The 24993-nt window shown below is 47.8% G+C and overlaps 1 long non-coding RNA gene across 1 annotated transcript; it reads right to left on the reverse strand.

The window, feature by feature from the left end:
* Positions 1-5184: 5184 nt before the first annotated feature.
* On the reverse strand, positions 5185-18810 carry LOC308579913. The gene is made up of 3 exons (XR_014004632.1): positions 17712-18810; positions 11591-14054; positions 5185-5365 (listed from the first exon to the last, which is right to left on the reverse strand). It is a non-coding gene; the product is annotated as an uncharacterized lncRNA (long non-coding RNA).
* Positions 18811-24993: the final 6183 nt, after the last annotated feature.

Here is a 24993-nt window from a genome sequence, read left to right on the forward strand (position 1 = left end):
GTATGGCTGAGTGAGGATTTGAACTCGGGTCTACCAGGTTTTAGTCCAATGCTCTAACCGTTACACTGCGCTGGTAGCCTAACATCTCACAATAATTCCCAGGAAGTATCCGCCCCTAAATAACTAGGTAAGGATCCTGGCACACAGAGCTGATTAACCATGGGATTGGCAGCCTGTCTCTCAGTGCATTGTTCCAGGAAGTTATAGCACTTAAAATAAAAATAAATAAATCCCAGATGCCACTCAAGTTAGTATACAACCAAATACCTTCAATTTAACTACTGTCTTCAAGATCAAACTAGAATAACACAGAATTTGGCCCATCTTGTCCAATCCTGATTTCTTTGCCTCTCAGCTAACCATCAGTGTGGGCTTGACAGACATTCGCTAACTCCCCAATACCCCACCAACCTTCCTGGATCCCCCCTCCACACAAATTATTTCTACTGTCTCTGGCTCACCCCCCTCATGGATGCTTCCTGCTAGGAAGCTTTTGCAGTGTGCACTAAGTCCCCCCCCCCCCCATTTGAATAAGTGTTGCATCCCAAACCATCTCTCTTGGTACCTGAACTCCATTTGTGGTCACGCTATTCAGATTTCAGATCTGGAAGCTAAATAGTGCTTTTATGGCTCTGCCTGGCACTTCTCCAAAGCTGAATGTAGAGACCTAGTATTTACGCCATTCATGGCAGAGGAAATATGACAGTTTGAGGAGAGGGGCTTAGGAGGCAGCTCACAAAACTGTCTTTAATAAACTTGGGCTTAATGCCATTATCCCCGGAGGGTCCAAAAATCACAGGGTTGGTTTAACAATCACAAGAGTTCAAGCATACCTTGGGTTCTGTGTCTGCGCTCTCTGGTTTCCCAGTTCTTGAGGTCATGTTGCAATTATCCCAAAATGGACTGTGAAGTCAGGAGGGTTGGAAACTTCCTTTTTTTAAAAAAAAAAAACTACCTTTATCCGGCTTTTCCTTCCCAAGCTTGCAAAGAAGTGGCAGGCTTGGGAGCAATTGCTCGTTGTCTTTCCATATTTCCAGCACATACAAAGCAAACTAGAATGAGAGCGAGCCATGGGCTAATTTTAAGCAGTCAGGGTTACCAACAGCCTCCGTCCTCTATGCAGACCTCTGATCAATTCACCTCTTTCCTGACAATGAGGGTGGCTGCAAAATAGGGGAGGCTGCAGCTGTGGTGGCCCAACAAAACACAGCAGCTTGCCTGTTGAGTACAGATGCTGGAAGCAAAGAGTTGGTTCAAAACCTGGGCAGCTGTGAAAAATCCCAAGGTGGTGACTTTGGCCAAGCCATTCTTCAGTTGCCTGCAGACTGTCACTGTTCAGCAAGAGGGATCGGAATGCTTACCAGACATTTCGGTCTGCACAGTCAAAGTGGGGCATACACACCCTCCACCGCCCTGAGATAACATCTAATCCCGATTTTATTGTATTCTTTGGGGCTGCAAAGATGCTGGCATTGGGGAAATGGCTCTGTGGTTCTGCCCCACCACACTGGCCACTGTGAGACTTTCTCCAAAAGGACTCACAAAAGGCCAATGCATATTACCAGAGATACTAAACTGATCCTTCACAGACAGCATCTGCACTGTTATACCTCTTTGACACTCATCATGGCTTCTCCCAGAGAACCCTGGGAAGTGTAGTCTGTTAAGGATGCTGAGAGTAGTGAAGAGACACCCTGTTCCCCTCACAGACCTAGTCTTCCTGGGGAACTCTATAAAGTAAAGGTAAAGGGACCCCTGACCATTAGGTCCAGTTGTGGCCGACTCTGGGGTTGCGGTGCTCATCTTGCTTTATTGGCCGAGGGAGCCGGCGTACAGCTTCTGGGTCATGTGGCCAGCATGACTAAGCTGCTTCTGGTGAACCAGAGCAGCACACGGAAACGCCGTTTACCTTCCCGCCGGAGTGGTACCTATTTATCTACTTGCACTTTGAAGTGCTTTCGAACTGCTAGGTTGGCAGGAGCAGGGACCGAGCAACGGGAGCTCACCCTGTCATAGGGATTCGAACCACCAACCTTCTGACTCTCAGCAGCGATAGCAAACTGCAATTCACAGGACGCTGCTGCTAATGTGGTGCTAACAGTGCTTTAAATGTGAGGTGTGACTATAGAGTCTGCAGTGAGGCAGGGAAAGCTCTACCATTAGGTGAGTGAGAAAGCATTCTGAGGTACGAAAGGACAGCAAATTGGTATTTAACTTTGTTATTATTCTTTTTTTTTTAAAAAAAAAAGACAGGAAGTAGGAGAGTTCTGCCTCAGGTGCCAGTTTAATTTGACTGCCCTTGGGGACTCTGAACCTCAACTTGAGGAGCAGGAACGAGGCATTTGCCACCCCGCCTCAAGCAGCATCATGCCTTGGGCCACCTCTCAATATGGTACCCAGGCTGGTTTTGATTATAGCAGGTGCTGGGAACGGATGGATCTCCAGAATTCTGGGAACTGTAGTTTACCACTCACAGAGCTATCATTTCCTCAACAGTTCCCAAAAACCTTTTTTTTTTTTTGAGAGGGTGAGTCATATGCTCTAAATATATGATGTTGATGTGACCAGAAAAAAACAAACAGGCCTCTCCTTCTCCTTCTTCCAGCCATGGATATTTAAGCATCCCTTGCTGCACACTGATATAGATGGAAACTTTGATTCAGCTTGGCACATGTCTAGGCAATCCCCGTTCAAGACCATTGTCTGCAAGTCTGCTTGAGTTGGATTGCTTGCCAGCGGCCAGTTCCTCTCTCCTTGTCTTTCTTGCCACTGCCCCAACCAATGGGCATGGGAAGGATCTGGGAGGAAGGGGGAAGCAAGAGGTTGCCCAACGTGTGTCTCATTCCTTTCATTAGGTTGTGTGTGTGTTTGTGTGTGTGTGTGTGTGTGTGTGTGTGTGTCTGTGTTTGCCAAAGTGATAGAGGAGTAGGCAAAGTGACTTGTACCCCTTTGTCCTATCTGCTCCATTCATTCCTTCAAATTATTATTTTTATTTTATCACATCCTTCCTCCAAAGAGCTCAAGGCAACAGACACACTTTTCTTCCACCAACCTCTCCCCGCAGACCCCGGCGATTTTACCTTCACACAGCATAACAAACTGTGTTGGCTGAGTTGAAAGGCACCATTTGGCCCAAGGTCATCTAGATTCAATCCATGCTGGTTGGACATCCATAGTTCAAAGTGGGTGGGAGAAGTGGGTCCTGGCCAATTGCTCAGGCCCCTTCCCGTTACCATCTTATAAAATCCCCACTTATAAAATCTCATTCTGGGAGCTAACCCAGGTTAGCCTCAAATTCAGTGTGCGCTCACGGCGAGCTCCAAAGGCAGAGGTTGATGGAAAAAGGACAGGCAGAAGATCCAGTGCAGTTAGGAGAGTTCAGATTGGGCATCTTGGAGGTTTGGCACACTGGTTCAGGACTGCACAGCCCAGGCTATGCTGATAAACAGGAGAGGAGTGCATTATTAATCACGATCATCATTATTTTCCAACCTCTAAGTGCAGAGATTCTCACTTTAGCTCGCAATACCAGATGCAAATACCACAGGTCTCCACAGGGAGCTTCTGTGTGTTTTTTCCTCCATCATTAACATTCAGACTTAAATCATCTCAAATAAACTGACACACACTAAGTGGTATTACTGTAGTGCTAAAATGAGCAAATCAGTTGACTTTGTGGATATCTGCTGACAAAATATGTTAAATTTTACTTTCATCACAAGAATAATCAATTTTTAATTTGTTTAAAATCACATTCATGGGCCTACACTACAGGCAGCTGCAGAGTTCTCGATTTCTGCCTTTCACTCTGCAGAAACACATCCTAACATGGCCACCTCGTAGAAGCATTGCCAGAAAGGAGGTTTCCTTGGTGTGAACAGTGCAAGTCCTGGTCACCTCAAGGTTCACTGCAGCCCTGCAATAACATGAATAAATCAAGGGACGCAAGCACGGAGGGCACCAGGAATTCCGCTTAAGATGTTCAGGAAGCAACATCATCACCTCTGCCTTTGTAGCATCACCGAGCGTCCAGAATAAGAGCCCAAATCAGAACAGCAGGTGAGAACAAGGGTGAACAAGAGGCATAGATAAAGAGAACTTGCCCTCTGCACATTAAAGGACCATTTAAATGAAAGGTGGAGATTGTGAAGAAAAACCATTTAGCCATGCAGATTTCCACATGACCCACTTTCCCTGTGTTTGCCAGAATCACATGCCAGTAATTTTCAACCTGGGTAGAAGCTGCACTGATGTGTGACACCCACAAAAGTTAAGGTCAGGCGTAGGTCTTCAGGCTGCTTCCAGATGGGTAGTTCCTAGCACTACTCAGTCATTATATACCCTGACATAGCTCAGTTGGTAGAGCATAAGACTCTTAATCTCAGGGTTGTGGGTTCAAGCCCCAAATTGGGTGAGAGATTCCTCCATTGCTGGGGGTTGGAATAGATGATCCTTGTGGTCCCTTCCAACTCTATGATTGTTCCATCCAGAGCAGGGCACAGAATAATATTTAGCATGGATGAGGCCATTTAGAGCTCAGCACAAATCCACTTGTGGTAGGCCCTATTTTATAGTCCCCACCTACTTTTTGGATGAAGAAAAAAGATGTTTGACTTAGGGGTAAAAGGTTTAGCAATGTAATGCTATAATGTTATTGTTAAAAAATAAATTAAAAAAAGATTTGGAACAAATATCTGCAAATATTCCAGGGTCACAACGTTACCTTTCCAAGGGAGATATTTCAAAGCCAAATTCACATACACGTTTTTAAAATGTGAAATTTTAACCTCAGCGTTTGACATTTAAGTGTTTGGGATGTCTTGCTATAGGCTTGATTGTTTTGATGTCAACAGGTTTCAGATACAAATTTTCACAAGCTGCATGCTATAATTGCCATTGCCAAAGGCTATAAGTTTAAAAGGCTGTAAGGTTTAAAAAAGCAAGCAAACAACCAACTCATTACATGTCTACTATCAAATATAACTGTGCATTAAATATTGCTGACAACCATCACATATGGAACGCCCTTTTCACTCTTATCTTCTGGGGAATGTTGAGTCCTGGGGAAGCTCCTCAGCAATCCAAGGCCCCCTTGTGCCCTAGGCAAAGGAGATGTATTGGTGCCTCTGAAGCCAAGAGAGACCATGGAGGACCAGAAACTCTAATCGTTTGCTTCACCTTCCACGCTCTGCCAGTGACTTCCTCCATGGCCACTGGGATGGGGTCTGCTGTGTTTCTCCTCCTCCTCCATTGTCTTCCTCCTTCCCTCCTTCCTTCTACTCATTGCAGGAGAAGAGTTTGACCAACGCCGCTGATCTTCTACCACACGCACCAAACATGTTAGAGTATAGGCAGTGCTTTCCTTCTAGGGGAAAAAAGAGGTGCCTGTACTCAACCTGAAGTTGTAACAGAAAGTGCCGCACTTTGAATTGGTGATTTTCTTGGGGGGGGGGGAAGGTGCTGTACCCCCAGAAAAAAAGCACTGCTTCTATCGCATGCCCTCAGTTCTTAGCAAGGGGGAAACTCTGTCCCATGTGAAATGTGTCTTAGAACACACCATAGGAACTTCTGCAAAATAGAGAGAGCAGTTGTTGCACCTGCACCTCCATCACTCACACTGTCTAGGGTGGAAGGCTGAGGTTGGTGGGCAGCAAATCACTGCACAAAGCTGGAGCTGGCGCAGATGCCATCAAATGATGGCTATAGGGCTGGCTTGATCCTCCCTGCCCCTAGAGCTCCATGTTTGGGGGCTTTCTGCAGGCAACTGCCAAGCAGCTGGTGGGCTCCTTGCTTGGAGGAGTGACTCAGGCATCATTCCACAGGTGGAGAACAGTTTGCAGGGTAGGACAGAGTGCCCCCCAGCCAAGCCCAGAACAAAGTGGGTTTGGCCTGCAGCCTTGGAATAATAATAATAATAATAATAATAATAATAATAATAATAATAATAATTTTGTATACTGCCCATATGACTGGGTTGCTCCAGCCACTCTGGGCGTAATAAAGCATTAAATCTTAAAAAGCTTCCCTATACAGTGGTACATCGGGTTACAGACACTTCAGGTTACAGATGCTTCAGGTTACAGACTCCACTAACCCAGAAATGGGTCGCGGGTGGCGCTGTGGTCTAAACCACTGAGCCTCTTGGGCTTGCCGATCAGAAGGTCGGCGGTTCGAATCCCTGCGACGGGGTGAACTCCCATTGTTCGGTCCTAGTTCCTGCCAACCTAGCAGTTCGAAAGCATGTCAAAGTCTCATAGAATCATAGAGTTGGAAGGGAACCTAAGGATCATCTAGTCCAACCCCCTGCAATGCAGCCATCCCTTATGGGGATCGAACCTGCAACCTTCGCATTATCAGCACCACGCTCCAACCAGCTGAGCTATCCAGCCCTGCCAGTGTGGGAAACAGGACACTGGAGTAGGTAGGCCATTGGTCTGATGCAGCACAGCTCTCTTCCTGTTTGTTGTGATACAGCAGTAGGCAACAGCTATCAATATTGCTGCAGGCTAAATACTTTTCCTTGTCAGCTATCGAATATTGCATTGTCAAATATGGAAGTCAAATATCATTTGACGCCCAATATCAGATATTGTGAGAAAGTTGGAGCGCTCAGAAAATACCTAGAGAATATTCTTGTGTAACATGCAGTACAGAAATTGTTCCCAAAGCTGCCTCCAATATAAAAAATAATGTTACATTGGACTTGTGCCTCAAGGTGAACAATTCTGTCTTCCTCTCTGAACTGCCAGAGATATGCAATACATTCACACATGCCTGTGTGGTGTAGGGCTCAGAGTGCTGGTCTAGGACCTGGGAGACTAAGGACGGACCTCCAGAACGAATTAAGTTCTTAACCCGAGGTACCACTGTATGATTCAAATGTTTCGGGAACCCCAAGGGAGGCATGTTTTTTTGTGATTTCATCATTCCTTGACTGCGGGCAATTCCTTTAATTGTTACATAACCTTCGTAGGCTGAACCGCCCTGGGAAAGCAGTTCCCATTTTTAAGTGGCACAGTTCTCTTAGCAAACTTTGTTTGTCCCACAGCACAGGAAATACAGACCCGACATAAGAGCATCCTTATTATTCCCTTGGACCAACACATGAGAGAAATTAGTTCCTGGATTCTTCTCCATAATGGAAGCCACAGATTTAGGCTAGCCTTGAAAGCCAGTCCAAATCCTCCTTCTCCCCAAACAGGCCAGGGCTGAGGTCATGCTGAGTTTGTCGTTCAAATCCAGCGGTACCTCCAACGCACGGCACCAGGCGAGCTATAATCTCCCCAGTATCACCCCTAGCTCCAGGCGGAGGAAGGAGGCTGGAGCTCATCACGAATTCCGGACAAAGGCGAGCAAATCTGCTGACCCCCATTTTCAGCCAGTGTTCGAAAACAAAGCAGAAAATATGGAACATGATGCTACATGTAGAACCAGCTGTTAATTTGGCAAACTTTAAAACGAAAGAGTGGGAGACAAGGGCTGAGGTGAAGTAGGGAGGGGAGCCCTCTTGAAACGCATACGCTCCCACTTCGGGGTGGGGGTGCGCTACAAAAACATTCACTCATTCGGACTGCAGGAAACTCTTTTATTTGCTCCTGTGATGCCATTGTTAGGGTTGCCATACATCAAGAAGTAAAACTCCTGACACCTGCAAAGTTGTCGAGCTTTTCTTCAGAAGACCCCAAAATTACTGAGCTTTATTTTTAGGAAACCACCAAAATTGAGCTTTTTTTTGGTGGAGGGAACCTTCCCCCAAAATAGTTGCCATACATCCGGGTTTTCCCTGACATTAGGCGAAATCCCCCCGACACCATTTTTATACCCGAAAACCAGGACGTCTCAGGAATTCTCCTGACGTATGATGTACACGTAAGACAAACTTGGTTTGTATGTGCAGCAGGAAGCTATTTTTTATCAATTCCTCCTTCCCTAGTAGCCTTCCTATGTCCCCCTGTATCTGCTCTGGAGGGTCCCCAATAAATTTAATAAATAAAATAAAATACAGGCGCCAGGCAAAAACGTTCCCCTTTGATCAGGTTTTTGGCTGATTATTAACCAACAGCCCTTTAAATGTGGCTGTTGGATGGGGAGGGATTTTTATGTTTTGGTTTAATTATTTGTTTGTGTTTTATCTTGTATTTTATTCAGTGAGCCGCCCTGAGATCTTTTGATGAAAGACGGTATATTAATTAATTAAATAAGCAAGCTAATTTAGTGGGGATGGGGAGGCTGCAGAGGGGAGGAGGAAAGATGGCCAAATATAGCACACACACCCTTGCCTTGCCCCATGCTGTTGACAGAAGTCTTACACCAGCTGAGCAAAATCACTGGCTACAACCCATAGCCCTGACTGGCTCCAAAGGAGGATGGACGTCTTCCTGCTCTTCATGTGATTCCTGATTTGCTGAGATTGTATCAGGAAAAGCCTACTTAAAAAAAACAACAAAAAAAAAACAGTGCCATAGTAGCAGCTGCATCCCTGAAAGAGCATCTCCACCTCCATCATTCAGCCCAGACACTGAGATCCAGCTCTGAGGGGCTTCTGGCAGTTCCCTCACTGTGAGAAGTCAAGTTACAGGGAACCAGGCCCAGGGCCTTCTCGGTAGTGGCTCCCACCTCGTGGAACACCTTCCCATCAGATGTCAAAGAGATAAACAATCATACAGCGTTCTGTAGACATCTGAAGGCAGCCCTGTATCAGGAAGTTTTTAATATCTGATGTGTCATGTGTTTTTTCCCCCTGTTCTGTTGGAAACCTCCCAGAGTGGCTGAGGCAACTCAGTCAGACAGGCGGGGTACAAGTAATAAATCACTGTTATTAAATTATTATTGGGGAAAGAAATTACTGAGAAAGGGGGTGAGCAGTACAGTGGTACCTCGGGTTAAGTACTTAATTCGTTCCGGAGGTCCATTCTTAACCTGAAACTGTTCTTAACCTGAAGCACCACTTTAGCTAATGGGGCCTCCTGCTGCTGCTGCGCTGCCGGAGCACGATTTCTGTTCTCATCCTGAAGCAAAGTTCTTAACCTGAGGTAAAATTTCTGGGTTAGTGGAGTCTGTAACCTGAAGCAGATGTAATCCGGGGTACCACTGTACACGTAAAAGGTAAGGTTCACACACACATACACACAACTCCCTTTTGCCCTGATTATTTTCATGGATGAAAATTCAGCATAGGCTTAGGTTTAAAAGCAAGACTTTGTTCAGTTGATTCCACGCTGTCTGGCCTTGGTGGGAAGATCAGATTACTCAAGGCCCCAGAAATAACTGGAGTAGGGAGAGAGATCATCAAGAAGCATAAGAGATTCCAAGAAAACTCACCCTCACTATCTGTTGTTTACTAGAGGTCAGGGTTAAGGTGACCTGAACAGAATATCATTTTATATATTCCTGTACGCATACCACCACCATCAAATCTGGAAACCAAACCCTTCTTTCGGAAGCAGATGGAAGATTTCAAGTATTTAGCGACTTCCTGGCTTGTGTGCTGAAGAAAACCATCGGCAGCATCCTATTAAGGACCCAGAACTACAAAACCAGCTGCTTTGGACTTCCTATGTAATGATATGTCTTGAAAGAAGCTCCACAGCCTCATTGCGGGGCTTGTGTTTGTAGGGCTGTGCTTCGTGTGTGTGCGCAGGACACCACCTGTACTGCACCCCAGACAGAAATCCAACAGGTGTGGGTTTTCCTGGCAGGGAAACGCAGCAACGGGCGAAGCTTTTTTTTTTGCACCAAGATCCCTGCCTGCCATGCAGCTGTTTTCAGGTTCAGAGCCCCCGCCAAGAAAGGTGGCCGTGGCTCCTTGCTCGATTTAAACCCACTCGCCAGTTAATTCGATAAAGGGCGCTCGGCGGATGGCGAGGGAGAACGACATCTGCAAATTATATTCGCAAGACAGTATAGGCTGGGCTGCTGCCGCTGCGTCTGAGAGACCCAGAGAGCTGCCTCCCTTTTCTCCGCTCTGCTACAACTTGCTTACACATCGCGCGTATCCATGCGGGCAAATCGCCTACACCGCATCGCGCGGGGGGGGGGGGGGAGAGGGCGGGCACCGACTCTGCCCGCTCCCGCACCGCGGACCGTGCGCACGACGCTTGCTAATGGGGGATCTGCGCCTGGACAAGCCCTCCCGCCTCTGAGCAAGGCAGCCCCGGGCAGCGGGCAGGTTCTCACGAGAGCTCTCGGTGGAGCGGAGAGACGTGTCCGCTTCTCCCTCCCTCGCTGCCCGACCCGTCCAAGCAGGCAAGGGAGGAGCCCGCCCGCCTCCCCCGCGCCCGGATCTGGCCGCCCCCTCGGGGGGCATCCCGCGCTGCAAGGTCTCTGCGCCTTTAAATATCCCCAGCCACGGCTAAGCAGGCACCTTCTCCAAACATTTAGGCCCATTAACATTGTTAAGCAGTGAGTTAGGGAGTGTCAGAAATGTGCTATTTTCACACGCAGGCTGATTGATGAAGGGCGACGCGCGCAGGGCCCCGGGTTGGCAGCGAGACAGGCTTGAACAATGAGGGGGCCCCCAGCCAGCCAATAAATACCAGCCTCTAATCTCATTCCCCCCACGTGGGGACGGACAGGCAGCCCGGCCGACGCAGCCATTGGGCGGCTGGCAGCCAACCAGAGGGTGCCAAAAAGAAGCTTCGCGCTCCCGTTGGTTAGCCGAGTCCCCTTTTGTTCTCGCCACCTCGGCGGGGGTTTAACCCTTCCTTCTCCCTTCCCCCCCACTCCCCTTGCCGAAAAGGGGGCCGGAAAGCTGAAGAGGCGGAGGAGGCGCCAGCTTGCATCGCAGCGCGGGAGAGGCTGCAAGGAGACGGGCAGGGAGAGGGGTGGCTCGCTTCCGTGGGGCGGTACGAGCCTCAGGATAAGGATCGTGGCGGCCATCGCGTTTCACTATCCACCCACCCCGCTCCCCACGCGCGTTTCCACCAGCGCTGTGCAGGGTGGCTCCAGTGTGGCTCCCAGCGCTCTGTGGCGCAAGCAAATCGGTTTTGCATGCAAAAGGTCCCAGGTAACTAGATTCGATCCCCCAACGTTTGCAGCTAGGGTTGGGCAAGCTCCGTTTTCTGAAACCTTGAAGAGTCGCTGCGGTTCAAGGTAGACTGTACTGAGCTAGAGGGAATCTACAGTATGATTGGGTATAAGGCAGCTTCCTAGGGTCCGGGTGCCCTTTTTGAAGTCTCTCCACACATGCACCCCGCCCCGATCTTCCTCTTCTGCTGCAAAGGGACGAGTTTCGTGGCACTACGAAATGGAAGGGAGCGTTAGCCAAGTAGGAACCCCACCCCAAGGCAAAAAGCAGAGGTAGGGCCACGTCCCGCGGCCCTCAATCAAGCCCTGGAGGCAGTGGCGTAGCGGGGCGGGTGCAGGGGGGGCCTGCCGCACCGGGCGCAACATCTGGGGGTTAGGGGGCGCAAATTACTTGCCTTGCCCCGGGTGCTGACAACCCACGCTACGCCACTGCCTGGAGGTGAACGAGGAGCAGGAGGTCTGGGTGGTCGGAACAAGCCCTTGTAGGCCTGCAAGTGGAAACCGTCGAACCAGGCCGGACCACAGGTCAATATATATAACTCCCCGCGGCACAAAATCGTCTTACCCGGACTCGTGATGCTTCCACGCACGAGGCGACCAAAGAGCACATGCGCCAAGCTCGTTACCAATTCGCTAACACGCCGAAGCTTATTGCACGCTTATTCTGGAGTAAATCACCTCGATGACAACAGGATCATTTGTGGATGCACCCGAAGATGCTAATGCTGTTCAAATTGCTGGGACCCATGATTTGTGTGTGAGTGAGAGAAAGAGATTCTATCGCTGCAGCCAGATTTGGAAAATAGAAACTACCCCCTTCCCCCCCCCAAAAAAAATAAACCCCGAAGGGACGGAGGCGACAAAGTGCGGTTGTGCAATGCAACAACCCCGGAGTACCGTCCCCCAAGTCTTTTTAACAGGCCGGTTTCACTTATGCTTCCCGCCACTGGGTGGCAGTACACCTAGACGGCCATGCTCCTGCTAGTAGAGAGGTGGTCCGGGCAGGAGGGCTAAACCATTTGGGAGGTGAATGTATGACCCACTTCCTGGAGGAAGAAGGTGCAAGCGTGCGTTGGATCCACGTGGGCCAGGTGAGCTGGTAGAGTACCAGACGGCTCAGTCCAGTGGACCAGGCGCTGAAGGAGGATGTTCCGCTTTCAGCACATCCATGCCACCCTCTCCAGGTTTCTAACCTAGTGTCCATCGTCTCAAACCACATAATTTCTTCTGTGAGGCTCTTCATTCCCTCCTCCCCCGTCCTTTTCTCAGCATTTCTCCCATAGATAAAGTTGCTGTTTCCATTGAACCTCCAAAATTTATCCAGTAGACTCTCTGTGATGAAGCTGGCACATAATTTATGGGGAATCAGGCGGGGGCTGGACAGGCCAAGGAAATTCCTTCAGACCCCCCAGCTTCCATAAGCCACACAAAGTCTTCCCTCCACCTTATGGGGGGAAAGCAACACAGTTATTCTCCCGCCCTACCCAATACGCACCAGCATCTCAGACGTCAAGCGGACCATATACCATGCTTGTGGAATCTGGTTTGTGTGGTATTGTTTGCTAGGTCCCTGAGATCCACCAACTAGAAACAAGTACAGTGGTACTTCGGGTTACAGACGCTTGAGGTTACAGACTCCGCTAACCCAGAAATAGTACCTCAGGTTAAGAACTTTGCTTCAGGATAAGAACAGAAATCATGCTCTGGCGGCAGCGGGAGGCCCCATTAGCTAAAGTGGTGCTTCAGGTTAAGAACAGTTTCAGGTTAAGAACGGACCTCCGGAACAAATTAAGTACATAACCAGAGGTACCACTGTATTTTCTCTTAAGGGCTTAGTGGGCCAGGTATACCCTTAGATTTTTACTTTTAAAGTGGGGCGGGTTTGCTCTTGAGTACAATATCAGCCCAGGATTTTGTTTCCATTACCAGAGCTGAGATCTGAGCCCTTTCACGCAGCCCCACCCCCTACCCTTGAGTTGTCTTCGTTTCAGGAGAGGTGTTTATTTGTTGACACTGCTGAGCAGCTGGAAGCCAGCAACCCTTTACTGATCTTCCACAAGTCACCCAGAGCTGTACCCCCTATCTACCTTTTGTCCATCCCTGGTTTAGAGAGACAGCGGCAGCCCTCCCATTCTCAAATTCGCACTAGCTGTTGAATAGTTAAGCCTTGCCTCCCATGTATCCCGTGATCATCGCCCCCCCCCCCCAATATGCAGTATAGCAGGCTGGCAGGGATTCCTTCCAACGCCACGATCTAAGAAGTCACCGACTAAGCAAGTGAACAATCAAATGCAGCCAATTTGGCTAGAGCTGTGCTGTGAGGGATGCCAATAGAGAAGGAGGGAAAGAAAAGAAAAGGAAAAAAAGCTGGCACTGGCAGCTTTTGCTACCACCTGCGTAAAGACCGGACACCCGTTGGCAAATGTCCACTAGCGCTCCACCACAGACCACCCCCGCCTCTCTTCCTCCCCTTGATCTCCAGTTTTATATTCCACGAAGCCCATTGCAACTTACTGATCTGATGACCTGTTCAGTCCAGGGAGCGACTGAAAGGGATGAGAAGGTTGCATAGAGCTGCTCTCTTTACTTTTGCTGGGCTGCAGCGTTTGAACCCAGGATCTCTTCCACTCCCCCTCAGTCGACGCACTGTGCAATATTTACCACGGCCGCCTGTGCATGGGAGTACAGATGCAGCCTGCCCTGGGGATATTAGCCGGGCTGCTGAAGCCCAAACACTCAACCACATAAGAGAGGGGAACCTACTACAGCACTGTGTTGTGTGTTTTCACAGGTCGGTCGCCGCATCTTTATAAAGTAGACTGTTGCCTAGGAAAGATCATGGTACCATCATGTTGCAGCCCAGTACTAAGCATATTTGCACAGACGTTTTCCCCACCCCACCATTCAGTGGGGTTTGCTTTCTAGTAAGTGAGATTGCAGCTTGAGAGTCTCAGACATCGCAGCAGTCCTTGCCTTCTTGCAGTTACCAGGCAAACAAGGCTCTTCTGGAATCAGCTGTTCAAGGACACCTGAGAGAGAGAGAGAGAACCAATTGTTTCTGCTGGCTTGGGAACATTATGTGTGGCAGTTATTGAGACATTGCGTCAGAGAGCTACTTGGATGTATATACCAGATCACAACCTCTCATTCCTGATTAATGAATCAAATGCATCTACCGTCCTCCAGTTTCCATATCCACACTTAACCCGTTGGATTTAATGGGGTTTACTTCTGAGTAGGAGACGGTGGAGGATTGCCATTGTACGGTAACTGTTTCAAATCCCATTGCACCCATAGGCATGCACGGAGAGACTGTGCATGTGTGCAAAAGAAAGATGGCGATTCACCCCTTTGTTCTTGTTTAATATACCTAGTCAGATTTGGTTTGGGTTTTTTTGAGGTGATGAAAATATTATACAGTAAGGGATCTTGAATTCTTTAACACTTGTACATCAAACAGATACCAATCTGGGCCTGGCTTTTGGTAAAGGGTCCCAAAGGCTTTGCAACCAAATTATGCCCTGATATTCTTATGAAGGGACGCGGGTGGCGCTGTGGTCTAAACTACAGAGCCTAGGGCTTGCCGATCAAGGAGGTCGGCGGTTCGAATCCCCGCGATGGGGTGAGCTCCCGTTGCTCGGTCCCTGCTCCTGCCCACCTAGCAGTTCGAAAGCACATCAAAGTGCAAGTAGATAAAGAGGGAAGGTAAACGGCGTTTCCGTGTGCTGCTCTGGTTTGCCAGAGGCGGCTTCGTCATGCTGGCCACATGACCCAGAAGCTGTACACCGGCTCCCTCTGCCAATAAAGCGAGATGAGCACCGCAACCCCAGAGTCGGTCACGACTGGACCTAATGGTCAGGGGTCCCTTTACCTTTATTCTTATGAAGAATTGGGTATGTGAAAATGCAGGAGGTGAAAAATGAATGCCACTAGTCCTCATGGTTGCAGGCATGAACATTTCTGCTCAGAAATACAGGCTTCTGTAATTGTAGTTAATGAAGCAACACTTCCAAGACTTTCCCCTCCATTTCAAACAAATTGGTTATGGCTTCCTGCTGACCTTTTGCCACCACTGCCTCCTGGTGCCCATCCCTTTTTCCTAGTCTCACCCCGGGCCTTTTCTGAAATCAGAGCAAACTCCCCAAATTTATAATCCAAAGCAAGAATATTTGCAATGTTCACCTCCTAAATCCAATCAAAATAATTGGGCTTTCTAGCCATTTTTTAAAGCAAAGACCCCTCTGGCTTTGAGCTCCTTAGAGCACAATTTGCCAGCCAGATCTCCATGGCAGCCAGCTGCTAATTTATTGCATCTATGTATATTGTGGTTGCCACCTCTTCAAGAGAAAAGGGAGAAAGACCAGTACTCATTTGTTAATCCAGTTAGTTTTTTAAAAAAATGTATGCAAACTTATTGTCTAACGCTGGGGCCAAGCTTTTTGAAAAAACGGGGGTGGAAATGAGAAGAAATGAATAGTCAACACAAGCCAGAATAAGACTAGTCACGTGGCAGCCCCAATGAGCATTACAGTAAGGCGGTGGCCTTAATAACAGAGCCTATAGAAAATATTGTGAAGCCACATCTCAATCTTCCATCCAGTGACAGCAAAAGTGAAGGCTCTGGGCTGTTCCTCGCTATATCGGGCTCGGAGCAAGCTGGAGCGCACAGCTTTCGGAAGACTCAAATCCAAAAGCCCATTTGCCCTCTGTTCCTCCTGTGGCAGACAGAGCACATGTCAGACAGAGCACATTTGTCTGGGAAAGGAGGCAACGGGACTGATGAATTCCCCTGCCAATTCATTCATGCAGGCTGGACACGCCGGTTTTGGCAGTTTTCAGTGCATTTCAAAACTGCGCATACAGCAAGGGGGGAAATTGACAAAGTGCTTTAACCTCTCTCCCCAACACACACACCATGCCTTGCACCTCTGCAGAAGGCCTCTGTTGGCTGCAAGGGCAGCTCAGAACATTTTGTTGTGTGAGCCTAAGGAAAAGAGAGAGCGCGCACACACACATGTCATTTCCACATACAGAAGCCAGCTGGACTGACGGCTGAATTTTGCTTCAGCACTGCTAACAGGATGGAGCACCTGGGGGCAGCAGACTCAGATATGGGATGCAGGATTTGCCCGCATGGCCCACACAGCTCTGCCCTCCCAGCAGCTTGCTGCCACTCCACCGAATCTGCCGCCTGAAGCAGCTGCCTCACTTTGTCTAATGGTACGGCCGGCCCTGATCAACTGCTTACTTTCTGAGCCTCCAAATCCACGGCAGGCTGCTACCTGACCAGACTTCCCTTTCTTGGTTGCGCAGGAGAATAATGCTTCTATCTGCCCAGTCGGGGGTCTCCCTCCTGAAGCTTACTATCAGTGCAAGGCTGCAGAAAGCAAGGAAACTTGGTCTCTGTTCAGCTCACGGTATGGCTGCTGTCATGAGCAGACACGAAACCTAATCTGGGTGTGGCACATGTGGTTCATTGCAACCGCAGCCCAGTTTGTACATGAATCGGAGGCTAATCTGAAGACAAAGGGTTTCCACACGTTTGGAATTTCCCGGACATAGCCGGAATACTGCAGCTGCAAGCGGAAATCAGCGGAATGCCCAAAAAAATCCAGATGTTGGCAGTGTCGTTTATGCCACTCAAAAATGTCCAGCTTCAACTTTTCTGTCTGGATCTTCGCTTTTTGAAATACGGCAACCCTAGAAAAGTCTGAAAGGGAAAGGTGTGTTTATAGTCAGCCCAACCCTAGGCAGCTTTCCACTCCCAATCATTAACTGCCAATCACTGGCCTGATTCTCCTTATAGGTAAAAGGTGAAAGGTAAAGCACCCCTGGACGTTAAGTCCAGTCAAAGGCAACTATGGGGTGTGGCACTCATCTTGCTTCAGGCCTCGGGAGCCTGCGTTTATCCACAGACAGCTTTCCGGGTCATGTGGCCAGCATGACTAAACCGCTTCTGGCGCAATGAGACGCTGTGACGGAAGCCAGAGCGCACGGAAATGCCGTTTACCTTCCCGCCAGAGTGGTACCTATTTACCTACTTGCACTGGCGTGCTTTCAAACTGCTAGGTTGGCAGGAGCAGGGACAGAGCAACGGGAGCTCACCACCGACGAGTGGATTCGAACCGACAACCTATTGATCAGCAAGCCCAAGAGGCCCAGTGGTCTAAACCCGCATCCCTGTACCCTTTCTGCTTATACCAACCAAACGAAGCCCTGATATTCCTTCAAGCTTCATCTATACCACTGTTCCCCAACCTTGTGCCCTCCAGACTATTTGGACTACCACACTCATTAGCCAATGTTGCCAATGGTCAGGAATGATGGGAGTTGCAATGCCCACAACATCTGGCTGATGTTTTATTGTGTTTTTAAAATTTTGTTGGGAGCCGCCCAGAGTGGCTTGGGCAACCCAGTCATATAAATAAAATAATAATCATCATCATCCGGAGGGCACCAGGTTGGGGAGTGCTGGTTTATACCCTGCTCTCCAGTCTTTTCCCAGCTCTATCTGGAATTGCCAGGCCCTCCTCCATGTTTTCATCAACCATTTTTTCTGATTTGCACCCAAATTTACAAACGAGTGCCTGTGGAGATCGTCAGACCCATTTTTCAAACTCAAGCTCCTTTTTCAAACCATCTGCCTTCTGCCCAACCCAGCCTTCAATTACATTATGTGACTTTACCATGAATGAGGATTAAGAAGCGCTCTTCTGGAGTAGGCCAATGGTCCATCTTGCCCAACGACCTACCCTCACAGTGGACAACTTGGGCAGCTGCATATTTCTGCATCTACGATTCTATGATTCGACGCTCATGGGTGAAACCAGAAGCAGTAGCAGCTCATGCGCTGAGTGGTGACACCAGTCCCGGTGGTGCTGATTTATCCACAAGGGGATAGACCCAATAAGTTAGGAGCTTTGCGTTTTTGTCAGCCTTTGTCTCCCAGACCAGCACAATTCCAGCCATTATTTTTAATATCCCTGAAAAATCCACTGTCACGATCTTTCAGCATGTTAAATGTCCTCACTCCTCCACGCTGTAGTTCCACAAGGCGTCCCTCCCGATTCTCCTCTTCAGGTTAGGTGAGAGCCTGTCTCAGCTGTGCACATCTCACTACCGCTGCGCACTCTTGCCCAGCGCAACTTGGAGAGGGGAGGGTCTCAGGAGGAGTGACCCAGATCGGTGACTTTGAGGCCCCTTTTGGGAACTCTTGCTTCCTCCCTCAGCGCAGTCGCCGCCTCAGCCCAGTCAGTAGCAGCTGCTGCCCCTCTTTCTGCTCCAGCTTTGTGCGTTAATCACTTCACTCCACAGCCAGTGTATGTTTACCCATTATTAATAAGGCCTGTCATCTCGCTTCTTTCACCCAGGCCACCTCTGTGCCAAGGAGATCTTGGACTTGGGCGTTTTGTTTTCTTCCGTTCTTTAAAGAGACAGCGGCTTCATCTGGCTCTTTCGCGGCATGTGCCTGTACATCTATGAAAATCTTGGCGTTTCTTGAGTTTGGAAGTTGGGGGTTTAGCTGTGGAAGCCATTTCCCTGCCTATGAAAATATGCTCTTCAGGCCTGAGCCACTCTCCTCTCCTCCTAAACGGCAGCTATCCTCCTGTCCAGCTTTTGGCCGCTTCCTTTCTCCAACTTCATGACTCTCACATCTTAGTGGTCCAGTTAGTCCAGTGGTTAGTTAACAGAAATAGACGTTAATAAGAATAAGAACCTGCCCATCTGGCTGGGTTTCCCCAGCACACTCTGTTCCACTACTGCAGACTGGAATCCTCCACCCGCTTAGAGGCATTCCTCAAAAGTGTGAGAAAATACAAGGCTGGAAATCCCACAATCTGCCTCTGCCCCTCCCTGGCAGTAAAAATGCAAATATCATTTATTAAATCGCTAACTGCTTGCCACCTTTTCATGACACCTAAAACCAGCTGCCTGAGGCAGTCTCCTCACTCTGCTTAGTGGTAGGACAGACCTTGGGGAAAGAAACACAACAAAAACCCTTCTTTTTACCTTCCATATTCTGGACCTGGGATAGCTCAGTCGGTAGAGCATGAGAAGACTCTGAAACTCAGGGTTGTGCGTTCAAGTTCCACGTTGGGCAAAAGATTCCTGCCTTGCAGGGGGTTGGGCTATAGATGACCCTCATGGTCCGCCTTACAACACTACAATTCCGTGATTGTGTGGCTGAAAAATGATGGCTGGAGCGGACCAGGGCGCCACTAAGCAGTATAAAAGCGATCTTTGTTGTGTACCCTGGAAGCAGCCGGCTGCATAGTGCTGGCCTGAGAAGTTCCGAGCCCTCCTCAATTCCATATTCAGAAGCTTACCAGACTGGCAGCTGAAAGTGCCTTCAGCAATGGCAACAGGACAGCGTCCTTGTGGGAATTCCCTTCCACGAGAGCTAGCGGTGGCCAGAAATATTAGACAAATCCAAGGAAGAGAAGACTATCAATGGTTGCTAGCCATGAATGCAAGTTGCCAGGAATCGCAAGTGTGGAGCATGTTGTCCTGCCCGGGTTGTGAACTTCCCATGGGCGGCTGGGCGGCAACTTTAAGAACAGGTCTTTGGACAAGATGGGGCTTTGGTCTGACCCAGCTGGACTCTTCTTTATGTCATTATCCTTCATGGCACCTGAGGGCAGCTGGCCAGCTGAGGTGGGACAAGGGCAGGCCACCTGGCACACATGGCTCTGTCCTCCAGCTCATCGCCTCTGCTCCACGTCCCTTAGAATCTGTCACCTGAGGCAGCTGCCTTACTCTGCCTGATGGTAGAGCCGGCCTGTAGCTGTAGATCCTTCAGAGCAAGAAGGGAAACACATACCCTCAGACATTTCTCTGATGAAAATTGACATCTTATTCAGTAATAATTATTATAATATTTATACCCTGTCTATTTGACTGGGTTGCACCAGACACTCTGGGTAGCTTCCAACATATATAAAAACATAATAAAACATTAAAAGGTTGTATAGTGACTTATCTCCTTGGCTCAGGGGTCGCATAATTCCATACCCTCCAACATTTCTCCAGTGAAAATAGGGAGGTCTGAAGGAAAAGCGGGACATACTGGGATCAAATCAGAAACCGGGACAACTTCTGGAAATCTGGGACTGTCCCTGGAAAATAGGGACACTTGGAGGGTCTGGAATCACCCCCCCCACTCTGCCATTCCTCCAGCCCTACTCACATTGTACCAGTTGTACAGTTTTAAGCTATTGCTTCAACCTCACCTTCTGTAAGCCTGGTCCCCTAGTCCATAGATTCATGTTGGTCTATTGCGCTTGGAGTTCTGAACTTGGTCACAGGGGACCTTTGCTTTGATGCTGGTTCAACCATGGTCTCCCTGTGTGGCCTTCGTTGAGCTGGAATATCCCCCAGTCTCAGAGAATACCTACATTACATCACACCTCTTGGAGTTGTAGGCAGGGTGGGGAATAAGGTCCTTTTGCATGACAAGACAGTTCCACAGTTTATATTTGCAATCCTATGGGTGGAGGTGAGGGGGACGCTTCACTGAATGCAGAAGATGCCCTTGGGAATGTGCAGCACATGTGACACTCCCAAAAGTCATTTGAAATGGTCTACACTGGCTCGGGGAGTCAAGGTCTTGCAGGAAGAGATAGCCACACATTGCTTGTTTTAGAAATGGGGCTGCAATGTTCATTTCTCAATAAAATCAGGCGTCGTCCTTGAGATGAGAGGCAGCGTGTTGGGGTGGTGGCACCTCTGAACTTACCTTTTTTAAAAAAGCTAGCACTTGCTGCAGTTGTCAGGACTAGTTGGTGGAGTGGTTAAGAGCGGTGGACTCGTAATCTGGTGAACTAGGTTCGATTCCCCGCTCCTCCACATGCAGCTGCTGGGTGACCTTGAGCTAGTCACACTTCTCTGAAGTCTCTCAGCCTCACTCACCTCACAGAGTGTTTGTTGTGGGGGAGGAAGGGAAAGGAGAATGTGAGCCGCTTTGAGACTCCTTAGGGTAGTGATAAAGCGAGATATCAAATCCAAACTCTTCTCTTCTTCTAGGGGAGAACACAGGTGTCTTCTTCCACAACCAAGTGGCACATTTAAAAATGGTTACAAAACAGCACATGCATTTGGGAGGGGGAGTTGCTCATCCCAACTCCCTCGAAAACCCCTGATATTTGCCCAACTGCGTTCCATGGGGCAATCAAAACAGCAACAGATGTGCTACCTGCATCAGCGATGGGGGAGCACAGGCCCAGGGTTCCCTGGTGACCTTGCAGGACTCTATCAATCCCTCAGACCTCTCCTGAGGCCCCACTGCAAAGCCCTGACACTAGTCTTGGTCAGAGTTTTCCTTGACTGCTTTTACTTGGCCGGACTGTGTCCCTGAATTATGATAATACTTCTTGCTTGCCTGGATAGAGGACAGAGAAGAATATGTACACATGTAGAAAGCTGTCACATTTGCATGGCTGGAGCCGGGCGTTACAAATATATCATCCATTCTGGAAAGACCTTAAGAACAGCAAAGCACTTTGCACAAGAAGAGGTGATTGGCGGTCAAGGAAAGCCAGCGCAAGATTTTGCACACACACACACCTACGCTATCTAATGCCTAGCGGATGCATCTGTCCTCAAGAGGTTTGTCTGTTCCTTTATCAAAACAAAGCAAAACAACTCGGCTACGTTCTGTGACATTGCAAAGAGGCATTTAATGTGAACTTGTTGCTTTCGACTTTTTGAAGATTCCCTTCAGCCAAGGTCTCTGCTGGAATGATGCGCAAAGGCTGCCCAGTAGCACCTACAGAGTGTGGATATGGTCCAGAGGTCGGAAGAGGTTTCAGATGAGACTCGCCCTTTGTGTGGGTTTGCTGCCCCTCGTCCCTGGATGAGTTAAAACCAGTAACAGAACACAGGGATCAATGGCTAGCATGCAAAAAGCACACACGTCTCCCAAGGCTACTTCAGCAGTGCCATACTGCCCCCTCGTGCCCATCTTTAATATGACAATATTTAATATGTTTTGGATCAGAGCTGGATGCCACCAGTTGAATATAAGCTGAGCTGCTTGGAAGTTTGTATCTTTTTGAAGCGGGAGTGGTGAAGTCACTAGGTAATCTCCTATGTGTGCCGTAGTCAGAGTAGAAGTAGAAGAAACACTGACATTAATGGTTTGAGGCTACTCAAGTATATTTATTCTAGTGGGTCTACTCTGAGTACAACTAACACAGGAAAATCAATCACTCACTGCCCACAACTGGCAACAAACCAAAGGATCAAATGGATATTTTCCATCCTTTGAGAACTGCGGAGGAGAAAGATACAACGCAAATTCAGATTTTTGTTTCCAACAATAACAAATCCCTGTGCAATCACTGTTCAATGGGATTTGACCTAGATTTGCCCACTAAAACTCATCACCTTGACTGTATTTCAACTCTAATATGGTCAGTGCTTTTTTGGGGGGCAGGGGTACGCATATTCCTAAACATTTTGTGAATCTAATGGGAGAAGAAACTTAAGATTTTAAAGTTTTTAGTTTCTTCTCTAGCACGATGAATCGTCAGTTCCGTTGCTACCCCCAAAGGCGGCCTCATTTCCTGTCACGGTGTTTCTTGAATCTCAGACGGAATGAGAGAACCCCAAAACATTTTTGGGGGGGGGCAGGGGAACACTGAATATGGTTATGAGAAGATTTCAGCTGATCCAAGCCAGTTGAGTTAGGCTGGCTCTTGCACTTGCGACAAACTGTGTTCAATATTTCATACAACCCTTCCGTGATCTGTTTGGGAGTGGGTGGTAAGCGACACAAAGAATGAGCCAGAAAGATGCTCATTTTTCATCCCAGACCAACAGTTACCATAGATTTTAGATTTTCTTGAAGAATTGCTCCCTTGCACAGCCACCTCAGCACAGTGCAGTACTAAAATAGACTCTCCCAAAGTGGTCAGCAAGCCAAATTAAGGAGTTTGGGGCTGTGATCTGGTGAAATTTGTTTAGCCCTCCCTCTGTCCCACCACGCCACAAATTGCTTCGGAAAGTGCTCTTAGTTTCAAAAGGTATTTGCCAGGTGGAATGGGGAGCCAGTGGCTGCCCATGAAGAAAGCCCTAAATCCCCTTAGGTGTGCAGGGCAAGTTTTTTGTTTTAGTTTTTATTAAAGGTTTTATTGTGTAACAAACAAGCAAGTAAATAAAGAAAAGTACATACGATACGATACCATACCATACAATAATCTTTATTGTCATTGTCCCATACAGAACAACGAAATTGAAAAAATCTACACCAGACATTCAAAACCAACAAGCCTGCTATCCCAGCTATCCCAACCTGTTTAGCCCCCTAAAAACTCTGATACCCCATAATTAAATACAATATAGTCTCATAGAGACTACCTTACACTTCGTTTAAATCCAAAATCGCATTTAGATAGAAACTGTTTTTCAGGTGGCTAGTCCTAGTCTTTATAACCCTGTACCTTCTTCTAGAAGGCAGAAGCTGAAAGAGATCATTTCCAGGGTCTACACTATCCTGCGCCTGCGTCTCCACTTTTAATTCATAGAGGCTTTTGCACAGTTCACTTATATTCGGTATGAGACTTTTGTCATATGCATTATGTGGTTGGGGGAAAATGGGGAGGAGAGAGATTGGGGGAAGACATGGGTGTGTGCAGGGCAAATTGCCTGATAGTGAGCTGTATATAAAGGCCAGGAATCAAACTAAGTTGAACGTATTGTCTTAATTCTTCCTTTCCCTTCCTTCCTTCTCTCACTCTGTCCTGTTTTCCTTCCTCTCTCTTTGTAGTACGGTGGTACCTCTGGTTATGAACTTAATTCATTCCGGAGGTCCGTTCTTAACCTGAAACTGAAACCTGAGGTACCATTTTAGCTAATGAGGCCTCCAGCTGCTGCCGCAACACCACCGTGCGATTTCTGTTCTCATCCTGAGGTAAAGTTCTTAACCCGAGGTACTACTTCCAGGTTAACAGAATCTGTAACCCAAAGTGTTTGTAATCCAAGGTACCACTGTATTTTCTTTATTATTTTATATTAGATTCATTTCATTTTTATTGCATTATAAGTTGCAAAGTTTTAATAAGGTTTTTTATGTAAAGAGAGAGAGAGAAAGTGTTGCTTTAATAGCCCCTTCCCCCACCCCCACTTTTGCACAGTTGCTCATGTAAAAGAGATGCCAATAGATATCATTTAAATGAATACTGTACACTTGGACCGCATACACAGCATAAATTTAAAGCAACCCCTCCACACAGAATCATGGGAAATGTAGCTCTATGAGGGATAAACTACAGCTGCCAGGAGTCTGGAGGGGGGGAGCAATGTACGTTAAATGTATGCTGTGCACGCCCCCTCTGCTCCAGTTGAAGAATCGTAGAATTGTAGAGTTGGAAGGGACCATGCGAGTCATCTCAACATGGAGCTCCAACCCGTGACTCAGAGATTATGACAGGGTTGCCATATTTCAAAAAGTAAAAACCCAGGACACCCCAAAAGTTGCGAGGTGTTTTTTTGGTGTGGTGTTTTTTTGGGGGGGGACCCCAAAGCTTACAAAACCACAATTTTTGCGTTTTACAAAAGCGCCGCCTTTCGGACCCCCCTCCCGGACGTCAATTCCTCCTTTGAAATCCCAGACGTATGGCAACCCTAGATTATGAGGACTCAGCTACATTAGTCAATAAACATAGTTTTGTATGTGTTATAAATGTGTGTATATATAAATGTGTTATATATCTGTATGTGTAACACCAGATGGCGCCAGAGAGCAAAAGAAAAACCGATTTGATTTTTACATAACGGTGTTTTTTCCTTTTGTTATAACAATTTAATTTCTGACTTATTTGTAGCGCTTTTTTTCCTGTGTGTAGATTCACCCTGAGTCTCATTCTTTACCAACTGAACTATCAAAGCTGTGCTGCGCTGTGCTGTGCTGTACAGGTCTCCAGCTTAGCTGAAACAGGAACTTCTGTACACAGTTATGGGCTCACCAAG

This window comes from Podarcis bocagei (genome assembly GCF_964188305.1).
Source record: "Podarcis bocagei genome assembly, chromosome: 2".
NCBI lineage: Eukaryota > Metazoa > Chordata > Lepidosauria > Squamata > Lacertidae > Podarcis > Podarcis bocagei.